Genomic DNA, 14,525 nt, shown 5'->3' with positions numbered 1-14,525 from the left:
CTCCTTGGTTTCTTGTACTGTTTGTTAAGTGTGCGGATTGAATAACATTGAGGTATGGCTTAAGCCCTGTCTCATTCCCATTTCATTTATTGTTTTTTTCAATACTCTTTCACTCTTATAACAGTAATTCAGTAAGTGATGGAACAACTGCAACACCAACATTGAACAGCGTAAATAAAATGACCTTACTCCATATACTTGTACGTGGCAATACATAAATGAATCAGGTTACAGGACATGGTGTGAACTCAGTGTTAAAGAACCCACTGTGGTGAAAATCTCCATGTATTACAGTCAAGAGTCTGGAAACGTAAAATTAAATCAAAGAGTGCAAATTTATGTTCCTGCAAAACTATACTCATCGCCTCCCACCACTTATGTTTGTACGAGACCAAGTAAATAATTAGATGCAATTTCTTTCTCTGCTCCATAGGTTGACAGAACTGACTCAAAGATAACATGCATTATTTGCGTAAATCAACTGCTATTATTAGGCATTAGAGGTACTGGTTCGCTGAATAGCGCTTTTCGTAGTGATTTCAGAACGTTATATTATGGGTGCCTCGTTTTCCGAATGCACCAAGGAAGAAATGAGGGGTATGATTCGTTGTCCTACTGTGAATGGAAGAAATTTGTGGAGATTTGCACAATGTAGCGACAGTTTGGTGAAAAATGCTTAGCGAACGAAAATGTTACGAGCGCATAAACAGCTCGAAAAGAGTATCTATGTACAGTATGCGACGAAGAGCATTCGGAAGGCGCAGCATATTCAAAAACAGACAGGAACATAGGGTCAGGTGAGCAGATGAATAGTGATGAAATTCGTGCCAAAACATTTTGCGCATTAGCTGAACATTAACAGTGGTACAGCACTTCAAACTGTTCATGAAACTGTAAACCATCGCGAAGTTTGTGTTCGCGGGGTATCACGTCAACTGTCAGACAAATGCAAATAGAAATTCTCGGAAATGTCTAAGTCACCTTTAAGATTCTGTAGCAAAAACTCCGCAGACAGCTGTATTTTGAATTAATTTTATTAAGGCACTACAGGTTTCGTGGTTGTAGTCACAACTTTCTTAGTAATAACCACAATGGCCGTAGGCTGGTAGTCAATGAATAAAAAGTTGGATGAGGGAAAACTGCGTAACATCTGCATATATGCTCAGGATGGGTGAATTTAGAGAGTAATAATTAGCCCAGTGGTGGCTATTTGAAGCTTCATTCAACAGAACTTATCTGCTTGTGTGAAATATTGTCGTGGATTGGGGAAGAAATTTTGAAAGTGTATGAATTCCAGCTGTGTGTAGTGTAGTTGGGGCTTCAGTTAATACATTGAAAACTAGTTTATTGAACAGTGCAGTAGAGGGGAGAAATTGTAAGGGTATAAAGGATAAAAACACCGAGGAAAATGACTGTTGAAGGTGGCCTGCTCATATACACTAACACGCAGCGCGGCGATGTGAGAGAAATGGAGGTGAGCCGTATACAAAGAAGAATCTCCTCGATTGGTTAACAACTGTTGGTCTGGAACCCCGGTCGATCAGCCGCGGCGTGGTCTTTAGGCAGTTTTCCCTATTAGATTTGGCCAATTCTATGATGATCTTCAATTATTCCTCAGAAACCACAGTAGGCATACAGTTGAAACATGATATCAAGCAGAATGGAGACTACGCGATACACAGACAGAAGGCGTACACGACTTCCCTCCCTTAGGTTAACAAACGACTTCGGTGACACGTAGGGTATCTGCCAACGAAGGTAATCTAACGTAAATGTGACAAATTGTGAAAGTAGTGGGCCCATACAATAGACAGATATGGAGAGACAGAGAGACAGATAGAGAGAGATAGTGCGAGAAAGGGAAGGATGTAGAGATATGGACGGAAGCAGTAAACGATATTCAGAGATACCAGAGGATGAAAACCTGGAGCAAAATAGAAGTTAACAAATTAGGACATAAAACAAGACGAAATATCTGTGACTTAAATACACTGTTGGAAAACAAATTCACAACACCAAAAAATACGCACATCAAAAAACGTTTTGCATACCCCTTGTTCTCAGAAATCTTGAAGATAAACAGTGTCTGTGGATATTGTATCACAGACCACTACCTTTGACTGTTCAGAGATGTCACTAAACCTACCCAAAGATGTAAACAACCATGCATGAGCAGCGTCTATTAGACGCAGGAGGTCCGACAGCCGATAAGTTCCAGTCATTCCACCAGGAAGGAGGTATATTTCTCATGTTGTCTGTAGTTCAACCATGCCTAGACGGTCAATACCGCGGTTAGATCGCGTCCGCATTGTTACTTTGTGCCAGGAAAGGCTCTCAACAAGGGAAGTATCCAGGCGTCTCGGAATGAACCAAAGCGATGTTGTTCGGACATGGAGGAGATACAGAGAGACACGAACTGTGGATTACATTTATTTATTTATTTATTGTTCCGTGGGACCAAATTAAGGAGATGTCTCCATCGTCATGGAACGAGTCAATACATGAAATTATAACACGGTATTAGAAACAGATAAAATGAAATATAAAAAAAACATATTCAGGTGACAAGTCGTAAGTTTAAATGAAGAAAATCAACAATGTAACACTGGAATCTGCTTAATTTATTAGCTCTTCCAGGAGCTCCTCGACAGAATAGAAGGAGTGAGCCATGAGGAAACTCTTCAGTTTAGATTTAAAAGTGTTTGGGCTACTGCTTAGATTTTTGAGTTCTTGTGGTAGCTTATTGAAAATGAATGCAGCAGAATACTGCACTCCTTTCTGCACAAGAGTCAAGGAAGTGCATTCTACATGCAGATTTGATTTCTGCCTAGTATTAACTGAGTGAAAGCTGCTAACTCTTGGGAATAGGCTAATATTGCTAAGAACAAACGACATTAAAGAAAATATATACTGTAAGGGCAATGTCAGAATTCCCAGATTTTTGAATAGGGGTCGACAAGAGGTTCTCGAACTTACACCACATTTAACTCGAACAGCCCATTTATGTGCCAAAAATACCCTTTTTGAATCAGAAGAATTACCCCAAAAAATAATACCATACGACATAAGCGTATGAAAATATGCGAAGTAGACTACTTTTCGTGTTGAAGTGTCACTTATTTCAGATCCTGTTCTAATGGTAAATAAAGCAGCATTTAGCTTCTGAACAAGATCCTGGACATGGGCTTTCCACAACAGCTTACTATCTATCCGAACGCCTAGGAACTTGAACTGTTCCGTCTTGCTTATAATATGCCTATTCTGTCTGATCAAAATATCGATTCTTGTTGAATTGTGAGTTATAAACTGTAAAAACTGAGTCTTACTGTGATTTAGCATCAAATTATTTCCCACAAGCCACGAACTTATTTCATGAACTACATTATTTGTTACTGTTTCAATATTACAGACAAGATCCTTCACTATCAAGCTGCTGTCATCAGCAAACAGAAATAATTTTGAATCACCTGTAATACTAGAAGGCATATCATTTATATAAATATCAGCAGTGGCCCCAGCACCGACCCTTGGGGAACGCCCCACTTAACAGTGCCCCATTGGAACTGAACATCACTATCACTCTCAATATTGCGGAGAATTACCCTCTGCTTTCTGTTCTTAAAGTAAGAGGCGAACCAATTGTAAGCTACTCCCCTTACTCCATAATGGTCCAACTTCTGCAGTAATATTTTGTGGTCAACACAGTCAAAAGCCTTCGTTAAATCAAAGAAAACACCTAGCGTTCGCAACCTTTTATTTAATCCGTCCAAAACCTCACAGAGAAAAGAGAATATAGCATTTTCAGTTGTTAAACCATGTCTAAAACCAAACTGAACAATTGACAGCAAATTATGTGAATTTAAATGCTCCAGTAACCTTATATATACAACCTTCTCGATAACTTTAGCAAACACCGATGACATAGAAATAGGTCTAAAATTGTCAACATTATCAATGTCTCCCTTTTTATAAAGTGGCTTCACTACCGAGTACTTTAATCGGTCAGGAAACCGACCATTCCTAAAGGAAAAGTTACGGATATGGCTGAGAACTGGGCTAACATACATAGAACAATACTTCAGTATTCTGCTAGATACCCCGTCATATCCATGAGAGTTCTTTGTCTTTAATGATTTAATTATTTACTCAATCTCCCTCTTGTCAGTATCATGGAGGAACATTTCAGGTAACAGTCTTGGAACACTTTTTCCTAAGAGCGCTATATGATTCCCCGTTGGGACTAGGTTTCTATTTAGTTCACCTGCTATATTCAGAAAGTGATTATTAAACACTGTACATATATGCGACTTATCGGTAACACGGACATTCCCACTACGCACTGATTCTATATCCTCGACCTGTCTCTGCAGCCCAGCAACTTCCTTTACGACTGACCATATGGTTTTAATTTTATCCTGAGACTTAGCTATTCTATCTGCATACCACATACTTTTTGCCTTCCTAATAACATTTTTAAGCACCTTATAATACTGTTTGTAATGGGCTGCTGCATTTAGATTTTGACTGTTTCTAACGTTTTGATATAATTGCCACTTTGTTCTACAAGATATTCTTATCCCTCTAGTCAGCCACCCAGGCTGCCTGTTTGTGCTAGTACCCTGTTTTAAACGTTCTAACGGAAAGCAACTTTCAAAGAGCATGAGAAAAGTCTTGAGAAAAGCATTATATTCATCGTCTACTGTATCAGCGCTATGAACATCTTGCCACTCTTGTTCCTTTATAAGGTTTACAAAGGTCTCTACAGCAACTGGATCAGCTTTCCTGAAGAGCTGATGGCTATATTTAACACGTGTTGCAGCACAAAAATCTTTTAAAGTTAAAATTTGTGCATCATGATCTGAAAGGCCATTCACCTTTTTGCTAACAGAATGCCTTTCTAGTAACGAGGAATGAACAAAGATGTTGTCTATGGTTGTTCTACTGTTCCCTTGCACTCTCGTTGGAAAGAACACGGTTTGCATAAGATTATATGAATTAAAGAGGTCTGCCAGCATCCTCTTCCTTGCACAATCACTTATACAATTAATATTGAAGTCACCACATATAACTAACTTTTTATATTTCCTATAAAGTGAACCAAGAACCTCCTCTAGCTTTAGCAAAAATGTTGTGAAATCGGAGTCTGGGGATCTATAAATAACAACAGTTTGAAGTTTAGCTCCGTTAAATTTAACCACACCTGCACAACATTCAAACACCTTTTCAGTGCAGTACTTTGAAACATCAATTGACTCAAACGGGATGCCGTTTTTCACGTACATGGCTACTCCCCCACTCCGCAAAGAGCTCCTCGAAAAGCTGCCAGCCAACCTGTATCCTGGTAAAGGAAGCCTCTGAATTATCTCCTTATGTAAGAAGTGTTCAGATATACCAATAATTTCAGAGTCAACATCTATAAGCAGTTCACTAATTTTATCTCTAATACCTTGTATATTTTGATGAAATATACTAATTCCCTCATTACTCGTATACCTAAGCTTTGTCAAAAGTGATTCCCTTGTTAGAGAGACTTCCCTTAAGCAGGAATACCTATCAGCTGACTTCAATCTAAAAAAGGCGCAGCTCAGCCCGCCCAAGGGCTACTACTGCAGTGGATGACCGCTACCTACGTATTATGGCTCGCCATAATGTTGAATAATGCTTTTCGTGCAGCCACAGGACGGCGTGTTACGACTCACACTGTGCACAATAGGCTGCATGATGAGCAACTTCACTCATGACGTCAATGGCGAGGTTCATCTTTGCAACCAAGACAGCACGCAGCGCGGGACAGATGTGCCCAAGAACATGCCGAATGGACCGCTCAGGATTGACATCACATTCTCTTCACCGATGACTGTCGCATATGTCTTCAGCCAGACAATCGTCGGAGACTTGATTGGAGGCAACCCGGTCAGCTGAACGCCTTAGACACACTGTTCAGCAAGTGCAGCAAGATGGAGGCTCCCTGCTTGTTTTGGGGTGGTACGACGCTCGTGGTCATGGAAGGCGCCGTAACGATACGTGAATGCCATCCTCCGACCGATAGTGCAATCATATCGGCAGCATATTGCCGAGGTATTCATCTTCATGGACGACAATTCGCGCGACTTCCTTCAGGATAATGACATCGCTCGACTAGAGTGGCCAGCATGTTCTCCAGACATGAACACTATCGAACATGCCTGGGATAGACTGGTGGGTCACGTCGTCTATAGACAGCCCTTTTGAAACACTTTGAGGGATTTACGTCGAAACGCCGTTGAGGAGTGGGACAATCTGGACCAACAGTGCCTTGTTGCACTAGTGGATAATATGCCACGACGAATACAGGCATGCATCAATGCCAGAGCACATGCTGCTGGATATTAGAGGTACCGGTGTGTACAGAAATCTGGACCACCACCTCTGTAGGTCTCGCTGTATAGTGGTACAACGTGCAATGTGTGGTTTTCATGAGCAATAAAAAGGGCGGAAATGATGTTTCTGTTGATGACTGTTCGAGTTTTCTCTACAGGTTCCGGAACTCTCGGAACGGAGGTGATGCAAAACGTTTTTGGTCTGTTTAGTTATTGCAGAGTAATGAAATTTGTGGAATGCATAAGTCTAGGTGACATGTTTGAGTGAGTAACATTACAAGATAACAATTTAATGTAAACGTGATATGATCAATTGCAAGTGTGAAATGCTGTTACATTAGTAACCGATATAATCGCCAGAATGTTTTATGCAAGCATGCAAACGTGCATGCGTTGTGATGTATAGGTGCAGGACGTCAGTTCGTGGATGGAGTCCCGTGCCTACTGAACTTGGTCGGTTAATACAGGGGCGGCAAACGCTGGTTGTGGAAGACGCTGAGTTGTCGTCCGATGATGTCCCATTTGTGCTTGATTGGAGGCAGACCTGGTGGTCCAGCAGACCCAGGCAAAGTATTGACACTTTGTAGAGCATGTTGTGGTACAACAGCGGTATATAGGTGAGCGTTATCCTGCTGGGAAATACCCCCTGTATTGCTGTTCATGAATGGCAGCACAACAGCTCGCATCAGCAGATTGACATACGGATGTGCAGTCAGGGTGCATGGGATAACTACAAGAGTGCTCCTGCAGTCATACGAAATCGCACCTCAGACCATAACATCAGGTGTAGGTCCAGTGTGTCTAGCACGTGGAAAGGTTGATTGCAGGCTCTCAGCTAGTCTCGTCCTAACCAACAGACGGACGGCACTGGCACCGAGGCAGAACTAGTTTTCATCAGAAAACACAACAGTCCTCCCGCTAGCCCTCATGAGCTCTTGCGTGATACCAGTGAAGTCACAAATCGCGGTGGTTTGGCATCACGATACTGTGCGTCTGGCTCGGACTGTTCTTGAAGTAACCTATTGGTAACAGTTTGTTGTGTCACTGTGGTGCCAACTGCTGCAGAGGCAGAAGATGTGCCAGGCCCGTACGCCTAACACGATGGTCTGACCTCTCGGTACTTCCACGTGGTCATCCGGAGCCCCATCTACTCACGACCGTACACTCTCGTGACCACCGCTGCCAGCAGTATCAAAGAAGGAACATCCATCTTCTCGTAGTCATATTAGACGACCTCGTTTAAACTAAGTGACATACTGACAGTGACTTCTATGTTCTCTTAAAGGCATTCCCGACTAACATTAACTCAGCCCGTCCAATCTCAAAGGTAACTAAAGCTAACGAACTTTACAGCGTGTATTTAAAGTAAACCCGATTTGCGTCTTCGTAGTGGCGGTACTGCCACCTGTCTTATGTGACTGGGGCGAAATCTGAGTAGACATCATCTATCAGACGTAGAAACACGTCCACCAAGTTTTGTTTATGTCCCACAACTCTTTCTTGCTGTTGCGATTTTTTTTCGTTAGTGTACATACCTTGTTTATGTTGACCTGTTTGTTTCTCTCATTGCAGTCACATACAGTCATGCTCATAAAGTAGGATAATTTCAGAATGTGGTGCCACACAACGTGGCACTACACAAAACTGGCGCTAATGGCATAGGCACATAGGGAACACACAAGACACAGATCTGTAAGTCCACGTTATTGGTGATACGTTGAGAAAACCGTCCCGAAACGCATGTGCTACAAAACGCAACTGTTTCCTGCGCATGTACCCCGACATCAAGATGGGATATGATCACCATGCACATGTACACAGGCCGCACAACAGGTTGGAATATTCTGAATCAGGTGGTCGAGCAGCTGCTGGGGTATAGCTTCCCATTCTTGCACCAGTGCCTGTCGGAGCTCCTGAAGTGCCCTAGGGTTTTGAGGAAGTGCAGCGATACGTCGTCCGAGAGCATCCCAGACGTGCTCGATGGGGTTTAGATCTGGAGTACAGGCAGGCCACTCCATACGCCTAATATCTTCTGTTTCAGGGTACTCCTCCACGATGGCAGCTCGGTGGGGCCGTGCGTTATCATCTATCAGGAGGAAGGTGGGACCCACTGCACCCTTGAAAAGGCGGACATACTGGTGAAAAATGACGTCCCGATACACCTGACTTGTTACAGTTCCTCTGTCAAAGACATTCAGGGGTGTACCTGCACCAATCATAATCCCACCCCACACCATCAAACCACGACCTCCACACAGGTCCCTTTCAAGGACATCAAGGGATTGGTACTGGTTCCTGGTTCACGCCAGATGAAAACCCGGCGAGAATCACTGTTCCGACTATACCTGGACTCGTCCGTGAACGTAACCTGGGACCACTGTTCCAATGACCGTGTACTGTGTTCTTGACACAAGGCTTTACAGCCTCTCCTGTGACCAGGGTTCAGTAGAATGCACCTTGCAGGTCTCCATGTGAATAAACTATGTCTGTTCAGTCGTCTGTAGACTGTGTGTCTGGATACAACTGTTCCAGTGGCAGCAGCAAGGTCCCGAGCAAGGCTACCTGCAGTATACCGTGGCCGTCTACGGGCACTGATAGTGAGACATCGGTCCTCTTATGGTGTTGTACACTGTGGACGTCCAGTACTGTAGCTCCTGGACACGTTTGCTGTCTGCTTGAATCGTTGCCATAATCTTGAGGTCACATTTTGTGGCACACGGAGGGCCCGTGCTACGACCTGCTGTGTTTGACCAGACTCCAGTCGCCCTAGTATTCTACCCCTCATAACGTCATCAATACGTGTTCTTTGAGCCATTTTCAACACACAGTCACCATTAGCACATCTGAAAACGTCTGCACACTTACTCACTGCATCGTACTCTGACATGCACCAACTCACCTCTGCGAATGTGGGCTGCTGCCAGCGCCACTGTGCGACGACCGCAGGTCAAATGCACCGCATGGTCATATCCCGAAGTGATTTAAAGCCGCAAACCGCCCACCAGAGCGTATTTCACCATGTATCAGCATTATCTTTAATTTATGAGCATGAGTGTACAAACATGAATAATCACCTTACCTCTAGGAACGAGTATCTTTGCTAATATAACCTTTGAAAAACTCTCATTGATATGGTTTTTAAAGTACAGATCAGTAGTGACTTAGATGTCTTCTGAAACTATGAGTTAAATTTATGCTGATATTTCTGTCGTTAACATCTCTAATTTGTTGTAATACAGAATTCCAGTGATCCAGTTCTCACCGCTGTTTACGAGAGGCACGTTGTAAAAGAAAATATCCCAGAACGTTACATAGAAACGTTTGAGAGGTTATGCAGCGCCCAAAAAGAAGCTGCAATATTAAATGACATCGTGTACAGGAAGTACAAGAATCTCGTTACATGTGACCTCATAAGTGTACAGGAATACATCAACACTCACTTGGGTCCTGCCACAGGGAAAAGAAGCCCTTATCGTGAACTGATTAATTACCAGTAAGTATTTTTCAGGTATGTCTTAACATATGTGCTATTTTCGTTGTAGCAAAAATTCTAGTACGTACTGGTTTTGTCGTCCCTACACTCTTTAAAGTCCGTACGAGTGCACGGTATTTATACAAAAGAGAAGGAGATGACTCCATCCTCATTAAAAGCGCTGTATCATCAAATGACAGTCTCTGCGGAATTTGGAAGGCATGGAGAAAAACTGATCGCACGGTAAAACATTGTCAGACTTTAAAGTTTGGTTCCTTTAGTTGTCAGACGAGTGTTGACTTTGGAAGACAAGTGTTGTGGTTCGAACACCGATCCAGTACACTGTTTAGTCACAACTAATCAGATTATATCTGTCATGTAGAGAAAAACAATGTCAGCTCAGTAACAAATTGAACTTATTGCGAAGAGATTCGTTTAATTTTTAATTTTAATATGTGGGGATCTAAGTGGAAGAATTGGTGAATAAGTTGCATCGATACTGATAGTAGGCACTTTTTGAGAGCAAGAAGTTAATGATAATGGACGAGAGAAAAGGCAGTCTGCAACACGTAATAAATTAAAATATGCTTTTCATTCTTCAGGAAAAAGGATATACACAGGTGGTCGGTTCCAGGCTTAAAATCCATAACAATTTTTTTTTTTTTTTTTGTAGACTCACAAATGAGGAATCATGTACAGGAATTAAGGCTTTTCGGGGCAAAGCACATCTTTTCAGATCATTTGCTGCTAATAGAAACTATAACATTAACAGCCAGATGGAAGAAAATCTATAAAAAGGAACCCAATTATGCAGAGGAAATATTCAAAGTACACTGGCCAGCCACGACATTATGACCTGCGACCGACTATCAGTATAAACACGCCCAGGCGACAGCAGCGTCACATGTCGAAGAACGACTACTACTCAGGCACATGCACGGTGCATGTAGTATTAGAGAGCGTGCTGACGGTGTGTAGAATGGGGAAGGCGCGCGCTGTCTATCTGAGTGTGATCGAGGGTAGAGTGTGATGACCCGGAGGCTCGGCACCCGCTTTTCGGAAACGGCACGAGTTGTCGGGTGTATGATGAGTACTGTGGTGAGTGTCTTCAACACGTAGCAAAACCATGGTGAAACCACGTCCAGGCGTCATGGGGTTGGCCGGCCACCCTTCATTACAAATGTCGGACGTCTTATGCTGGGCAGGCTGGTAAAACAGGACAGTCTGCGAACTGTGGCGAAATTAATATCAGACTTTAATGCTGGACGGAGTACAAGTGTGTCTGTACACACAGCGCACCGAACACTCCAAACGATGGGCCTCCGCAGCCGACGACTCACGCATGTGTCACGGTTAACAGCACGGTATCGGCAACTACGACTGAAGTGGGCAAGTGACGATCGCCACTGGACTTTGGGGCAGTGGTAGTGGGTTGCATGTCTGATGAATCCCTATACCTTCTTCAACGTGCCGATGGGAGGGCGGGAATCCGTCATCTTCCAAGCGAACAGCTCTTTGACACCTGTACTGCAGAATGGAGACACGCTGGTGGCGGCTCCATTCTGCCCTGGCGAATATTCGCGTGGGCATACATGAATCCAGGTGAGCTCGTGCAAGGCACCACGACGGCCAAGGAGTATCGTATACTGATTGCTAACCACGTGCACCCCTCCATGACAGTCATGTTTCCCGAAAGCAGTGGCATTTTTCAACAGAATGCCATGTCAAAAGGATAGGAACGTGATGGAGTGATTCGATAAACACAGAGGCGAGTTCTAGTTGATGTGACGGCCCCCTAACTAGGTAGATGTGATTCAGTCGGGAACCGCGTTACCGCTACGGTCGCAGGTTCGAATCCTGCCTCGGGCATGGATGTGTGTGATGTCCTTAGGTTAGTTAGTTTTAAGTAGTTCTAAGTTCTATGGGACTGATCACCACAGATGTTAAGTCCCATAGTGCTCAGAGCCATTTGAACCAACCATAGGTAGATGTGAACGCGATTGAACATAACTGGGACGTGAGTAAACCTCGCGACAGTGCTCATCGACCCCCTCCCCTACCCGAAATTTACGGTAATTACGTGACTTGTGTGTACAGATGCCTACGAAGGCCCCATTGCTTCCATGCCACGACACGCCGTCGCTGTTGTCTGTGCGAAAGGTGGACATACCGGCTTTTAGGTAGGGGGGTCATAATGCTCTAGCTGATCAGTGTATATTTATTGCAGGAGGAAAGTATCAGAAAACCTTACCGACATAGATCACATCAGTGTCTATTAAGCACTCTGACAGCTGACGATATAGATACTGAGTGGAATAACATTAAACGCTATATTCGAAAAGCAACATCTAAAATAGTCAGAAGAAAGAAAAAAAAGAAAAAGAAAGGATTAAGAGGCTTGAGGATACGGAACTTATGAGATAGAGGAAGCTGTGAATCAAGAACAAAAAGGATAAGAACTTCTACTACGAGACAGAGCACAAGAAACAGAGCAGCAGTATAAAGATGAGTGAAGACACGCTAAAAAGGAAATAAGAAACGCACGCCATGAATCTTTGGTTTAAACTGATAACAAACATAGATGAGAAGCAGAATGTTGGCTGTAAAATGTTGAGAAACCTAAATCAGTCGACAAGAGTCAGGGCTAGAATTAATGTTATCGGTAAAGAACAATGGAAGAAACTTTATGAAAAACTATGGCGTAATGACACTGCTGCAACAAGTAGGGAATACTTGATCACCAGTATATTAAGGAATTTGACTCAGTGGCGTTAGGTGATCTCCAAAAGGTTTTAAAAAGCGTAAAATAATGTGTGGCTCATATGGAATAAATATAGAATATATTGAATATGGAGGACCACTGAATTAGGCTTTTACATTTATTTTACATTTATTCAGTCAGTGCTTGCGTATTTATAAAGCCCATGCTGTTCGGAAGACCGCAGAGGTAATTTATATTTTTAAATAAGGGTTAAGAAATATACGTAGCAATGATAGAGGTATAAGTCTTTTTTCAATGCAGTTAGTAAAATTCATTCGAAACAAATTAAATAGTCGCCTAAGAGCAAAAGCTTATGTTTGCCTGGGAGAAGAATAAAGTGGCTCTTGGAAGAGGCCATTCGATAATGTTTTCAGCATTAAAATAATTTTAGAAAACGACGGAAAGTCGATCTAGTAACAGTTGTTGCTTTTATTAACTTTCAGCTTTTGACAGGCGCATTACACCTTGAATATTATTGGGAGAAGAGGATTTCCGATTCAGACAATCACAAAGATGTATGAAGACTCCAAAATAATCAGGAACAGAAGCAGCTCAAAGAGAGAAGAGATAATAACAAATCAAGGAGTTTAGTAAGGATGTAGCTTGCCACCGGCACTCTTTTTCATCTACAGGGTGATCCTTATTAATGTTTAAAAACCTCGGAAGTGACGTGAATGATTCTGAGATAAGTAATGCAATGTAATACACACGGGATCGCAAATATCGGGAAATATTCCAAAAATAGATGACAAGTGTTGAACATAGAACGTTACCAGTTGACGTACCTAGCTGTACGTACTGTTTGAGCTATCAGTCTGTCGCACGTGATCTTCTCAACGCAAGTCGAGTACCGACGTTGGCGTGGCTCCCGCCTTACGTGCGTGACTTTAGCCCCTGTGGCTCCGGGTTCAAGTCTTGCGTCAGGCAGACATTGTATTAGACAGTTAAGTTTTTACACTGAGGTAAGATCTATTATTTTATTTACGGTCTCGTTGTCCCTGCTGGTTTATTGCAATGCACAATACAGCAAAAACTTAGCGTATTGCATCACAAGTAAATGAGTAAAAGCTCCAGAACTGCGTCGTTACCAGTAAATGACCTGCGCTTTCTTTACTAAGTAATGTCTGTAAACAAAAAGAGAAGGAGCAAAAGGAAACAAAATAAAAAAAGTTTTTGCCTGGCTACAGCGGGGACGACAATTGTGATGTCACCGCCAGACACCACACTTTCTAGGTGATAGCCTTTAAATCGACCGCGGTCCGCTAGTATACGTCGGACCCGCGTGTCGCCACTATCAGTGATTGCAGACCGAGCGCCGCCACACAGCAGGTCTAGAGACACTTCCTAGCACTCGCCCCAGTTGTACAACCGACTTTGCTAGCGATGGTTGACTGACAAAATACGCTCTCATTTGCCGAGACGATAGTTAGCATAGCCTTCAGCTACGTCATTTGCTACGACCTAGCAAGGCGCCATTATCAGTTGTTATTGATCTTGTGATTCATGTACCGTCAGACCGACGTTCACCAATAATGGATTAAAGTTAAGTGTTCCACCAGCTACGTCCGTTTTTTCTAAAGTCTAATTTCCTTGTCCTGTTCCAGACCTTACGCCAGCCTGCGTGAGCTAAAACGCGTGCCTTTCGTCTTCCTCTGTTATTAAGGTGTTGGCTCTCCTGCCAACCCACAACAACAACTTCTAGGTTTACAACAGGCTATATTTACAAAGGTATTCGAAATTTTCACCATTTGCTCGAATCCAAGTAATGCATCGGTCACTCATCCCTTCATGCACTCGCTGAAGAATGTCGTTTGTGTTTTATATTTCCGCAGCAGCAAAGGCTATGCAGGCTGTGAGGCCCGTCTGGGACTCTGCTGGGATGCTGTAAACTAGCTGCTTCATCCCATCACAAAAAAAAAAATCTAGTGGGGTT

Source organism: Schistocerca piceifrons, chromosome 2 (genome assembly GCF_021461385.2).
Source record: "Schistocerca piceifrons isolate TAMUIC-IGC-003096 chromosome 2, iqSchPice1.1, whole genome shotgun sequence".
In the NCBI taxonomy this organism is placed as follows: domain Eukaryota; kingdom Metazoa; phylum Arthropoda; class Insecta; order Orthoptera; family Acrididae; genus Schistocerca; species Schistocerca piceifrons.
The sequence above is the reverse complement of the archived record's forward strand: the minus strand, read 5'-3'. Positions refer to the sequence as shown.